The sequence below is a fragment of the Rhagoletis pomonella genome, unplaced genomic scaffold (genome assembly GCF_013731165.1).
Source record: "Rhagoletis pomonella isolate Grant_MI unplaced genomic scaffold, Rhpom_1.0 Rhpom_scaffold_00011, whole genome shotgun sequence".
In the NCBI taxonomy this organism is placed as follows: Eukaryota; Metazoa; Arthropoda; class Insecta; order Diptera; family Tephritidae; genus Rhagoletis; species Rhagoletis pomonella.
Genome location: NW_023458565.1, coordinates 20,928,321 through 20,933,792, shown reverse-complemented (window position 1 = coordinate 20,933,792; position 5,472 = coordinate 20,928,321).

Sequence of the window (5,472 nt, the reverse complement as noted above, 5' to 3'; positions counted from 1 at the left end):
AAAAAATGGATTTTTGCAGGAACATTTGTAAATTTGTAGATACTTTTTTCAAGACATTCGGACTTTTTTTCCACTGGCTCTATTTAAATTTCGCATAGTGTGCCATTCAAAGCTATAATGATAGATACTTAATATGTATGTGTATGCAATTTGGTGTATGAGTTCAAGTGCTTTGTTTATAGAGAGAGAGTCCATGCGGTGCAGTAATGATATGGAACCAAAACAAACACCTAAATTTGTATGTATGTATGTATTAGATTGGGGCACAAAATAAAATTTCGCGCAAAATGCACTGAATTTTTCATCAAACTGAACAGAGCGATATTGTGTCGACGGCGACGAGTACGGAAAAGGATGGAATGACGAACTGTACGAGCTTTTTAACGATATGAACATAGTAGTTAAGCGCATAAAAATATGACGATTGCACTGGCTTGGGCACGTTGTACGCTTGAATAACAACGCTCCAGTAAAAAGACCCTTCGACTCGACACCCATGGGTGGACAACGAAAGGAAGGGCGCCCTCGAACAAAATGGACGTGCCAAGTGCAGAAGGACCTCTCTTCACTCGGGATGAAGAACTGCCGAAGATTCGCAAGAAAGAGAAGCAATTGGCGAAATTTTTTGGTCTCGGCCCAAACCGACAAATGGTTGTAGTGTCAAATAAGAAGAATGAGAAGAAACCGTGGAGCATCTGCTCTGTAATAGTTCAGCACTCTGCAGGACTAAAATTAGTTTTCTAGATTAACCCTCCTTCTACGATCTAACAAGTTAAATTATGAGTTGTCATTTTAAAGGAGCACGTAAAAGCGCTAATTAGAGTTTTTGAACTCAGCACATCAACCACCGACAATGTCAGCCTCTTTCGACCAGTATAAAACAATTATTTCAATTTCCGCCGGCCTAAATAAAATTTTAGTTGGAACAAAATTAAAAACGTAAATTCTCTTTTGCCTTAAAGGTTGTACGCCTCTCAAGAACACATTTTCGATAATTTATCACGTTTTAAAATCCGGTCAGAAATAAAAAAAAAATTAAGAAGAAAACTTGATTTTAGCTGGGTTGGAACGAAAGGACCAAATTGTTTATATCCCCAAAATTCATGCGATCTACGTGGTAATTACACTTTTATTTTCTTTTGTTTGACGACCGACCAGGTCTAATATACATATATGTATATCTACAAAATAATGTATGAATAATTTTTATCAGTTTTGACTGGCCATTCAAAAAGCAACCTTTCAAATATATATTTGTATATACACATATGTTTACCTACTTTTATGTAAACAATTACAAAGAAATTAGCTATTAGAACACTTGTTTATGCACGTACATATGTATATGTATATTTATGTCCATGTGTGTGTGTAAAAATGATGTGAGGTGTGCCCAATAGCAAACGTAATTAATCGCTTGATAAGCCGCTAGACACACTTCTAATTGTCCAGTGATAAGCATGCAAGATGGGCATGCACACAATACACCCTTGAACTTGATTTTATATTTGTTTACAAATAAAAGATTTACAATTAAATACATCCATATTGTGCATGTACGATCTTCCGATGTATTCATTTTGGTTGTTAGCATTTCCAACAGAGCAGGAGTATTTTGTATTGAGGACCCAGGAGTACCAAGTGACAATAAAGCGTGCAATAAAACAGGCTAAGACAAAAGTAAACAGCAAGCTGGCATACACAACGACTTTAATCAATCCTTCGGCTTCTTCAATGATCACCAGGGCTGGCAAAATTATGCCAGAAAAAAAGAAAATAAGCGCTATAAAAAGCTCGATAAATTGCCAAAGTATGCTCTTAAATATGCTAACAGCCAATTTCACGAAAGCAATTTAAGTGAAAAATTATTTTAATTTTTTGTATTTTATGTGCACATTGACAGAAAATAAAAAATCATTTTTCACATAAATTCCTGGTGAAACCGGCTGTTAATCAAATAAGTTTTATTTAATTTTTTCAATAATCTCGGAATAACGGTATAAAATAAAATTCTTTTTCAAATTATTAATCTAAAATTACCTTCTCTGGCCATTTAGAATTGTTGAAAAATTCGAAAAACTTTAAACATCCGTAGATGTAGTTGGACTAAGTTTAAATGCTGCTGGAGAGTACTTCGATCCTAGTTGTGGAGCCAATAAGTAATATATTTTTTGTATTAGCAGGATTTTTTACCAAAATACTTTCAAGTTTTTTTTTAAATTTATATTGTGTGTTTTTTCAATGTCAAACTTTTTGTTTGAAGTTTTGTTGTACCCACCAACAAATAACTAACGAACCCAAAAACAGTTCGGATTTCTTCAAGCTATAGCAGTATGTATGTATGTACATATGTATATGTACAAATTGCATTGTATCAAGGCGAATTCACACAAGGTGGTAGCATGAGTAAAAAAACACATGTGAATTCGCCTTGTTTCACGCATTTCTATCGTCTCATTTTCCCCGAAAATGTATGAAATGTTGTCAACAATGCAAAAATAAGCAAACATATGCAATATCCAAAAAAATTGCCAGATATACTTAGGCAAAATAAATTTTTTCAGGCATTTGCTTAGATTTGCCAGCATTGCTTTTAACAGAGGTACATTGGGGCCAAACTGGAATTTGCTGTTCAAAATAGTACAGAGCCGTCATTCTTCAGCCGATTTGATTTTTTTTTTTAATGAGCCCTTGTAAATAAATATCAAATAATACAACCTAAGTGAAAACAATTATAAGATTTCCCCAAAGCGATAAAATATGCAAAACAAAATGTTTTAGTTTATAAAAAAAATAACCAAAATTTAAAATTTTTTCAGATTTTTAGAGAAATTGTAGGTATGTGCAAGTTCCAAGTGCCTAATGATAAGCGTGGATTTTTCATATTTTTTTAATTTTTTTTTGCTGAAATTAGGAGCATACTTTATGCATATGGATGAAAATGCCCAGCAGCGTCAGAAAAAACTGAATGCATTCTAAAACTGCATATCCACTATTTTTCTAAAAATTCTTAATATATTTTCTATAAATTTTAAGTTTTACTTTTGCAATTGTTTCGTTTTGGGTGAACCCTAAAATGGTTTTCAACTAGTTTTTATTATGTAATATTTATTCGCAGGAGCAGGACAACCGATTTTTGTTTTTCAAAATTGCTACTTTATCTAAACTTTGCTTTCAAAAATTTAATACAAATACACACATAAACCAATAAAAAATTAAAAATTGAGCTCGAAAAATCTCTCTAAATTTTATTAGCTTTCATTAAAAAAAAATTGCAAAGTTGGTGGAAAAATTAAGGCCCTGTGCTATATATGAACAAGCTGCATTTTAAGTCGCTACACTATGTCTATTTCCTCTTAGAAATCAATATTATTTTCAAAAACTCAATATAAAAATTTCCTAAAAAAATTAATTTTCATAAAATTAAACGGATCAAAACTGTTGCATTCTTTTTTGAAGATGTTGGTGATCGAAAAATGGTTTATTTAGAGTGAGTCTTACGATCTATTTATTATTTTCGACATGTTCCGTATTCATGTACATATTTATCAAATGTATTTTTTGTTTAAAATAACAATAACATTGGTAATAAAAAGTGTACCAATTGCTACGCAATACAAATTTATGTTTTTTTTCTTCCACTTTTACGACAACTTCGCAAAACTGCGCAAGCAATTGAAGAATCATTCAAATAACAAGGAATTGTAAGTGCGTGCTTAAACACTCCTTAAGTCGAGAGTGACATCAGTGTGTATAATTTTTAAAGTACTTACATACATACATACATATGCACACAATTGTCATTCAATTTACAATTTTGCATTTACAAAAATCGAGATTAAATTATTAACTTTTTAAGTTTACATTATTGCGAGCTATACTATAACCTATACATATGTACATATGTATTTATAATGATTACATAATCAAAATACTAATAAAAAAACGTTCCTAAATTGTTATTGGTTAGTAACTGTTAACAAAAAAAAAAAATAGACTATTTATTTCTTGTTATGTGGCGATATTTAGTATGAGGACACGTAATAACGACGTGCCATATTTTTCATTGACGCCTTTACTGGGACTTTAGCATTAAGTCGCAATCACAATTCATTTGTTTATTTACATTTGAACTCCCGTATCTGTATGTGGGTTTATCTACCTAGAAGTTACATAGTATGCATATAGTATTTTCTTTATATTATGTATGAAACAAATAAACAAATATGCCAACATATGAACATACATATCTTTGCGCATATGCACATATGTATGTATGCATTTATGCATGTATTAAATGTGCGTCCGAGGGGCCGTTGACGTAGTTAACGATAATGATGAAATAAAGCTTGGCTTTAGTTTGAGAATGAATTGGCAAATGCGTACTAATCGGATTTAATAATTTTATTGTGTGTGCATTCATACATATACATATGTATATCAATGCACTTTGTACCTGGGTATGTGCAGCTTATTGTAAAACAAAATATTTACAGCTAAATGAAATACTAAATACATTCTACGTACCGGAATAACTCGGGTTTTACCCGACCAAGGGCTGTTGTTTCGGCGATCTAACCCCGTTTAGGTCCACCTGAGCTCAACACAGAAACCACAGCACCACAATAGACCACACCACAACTACGACAGACCACATAACAGACACAACTGCACCACCACCCATACGCCGCCGCCAACAACTCCTGGTTCCTCCTACAATCTGCACGGTATGTCAGACCAGGATATTCCGTAATGTGACATCAGTCAAGTGCAACCTCCTGCCTTGGCTGGGGCCACTATAGGGCATGTTCAGCTCTGCGCACCACGCGAGATTGGACGAGGAATTTAGAGGGCCCTTGTTGCGCTGCTCGGTCACAAAGCCCAATTGCGACGCCAACCACTACCACTTTAGGACGGCAACCTCCACATCAGCGCCACAGCCAATGGCAGAAAGGCCACACTCATCCCTTACACCCCGCATAACTACACGTCTCCCGAACCACATGAAGCTTCTTCAATTTAACTGTAACGGGCTTCAGAGCCAGATCGAGGAGATAACCGTCTTCAGGGGAAGGCATGGTATATTGATAGCTGCGGTTCAAGCGACGAAGTTGCACAGCAATTCAACCTTGTTTAATTGTGCCGGGTACAACATGCACCGTCGAGATCGCGAGCAAGATAATGGTGGTGGCTTAGCGTTCATCACGCACCACACCGTGCAGTATCGTCTTATTTAATCAGACATCGACCGCAGGGATACCACCCCAGAATGTCGGGGCATTTCTATCCGATCAGGTGATGTTGAGCTCGAAATATTTAACGTGTACATTAGACTGGGTCGGTCCCCATACAAAAAAAAAAAAGTTGCTAATGTCCGCCCCTAAATTTAAAGATTATGTTGAGAGGGTTCTGGAAAAATTTTTTATTTTTTTTTTAACCCTCCGAAATACAGCCGAAATGGTTTTTTCGTTG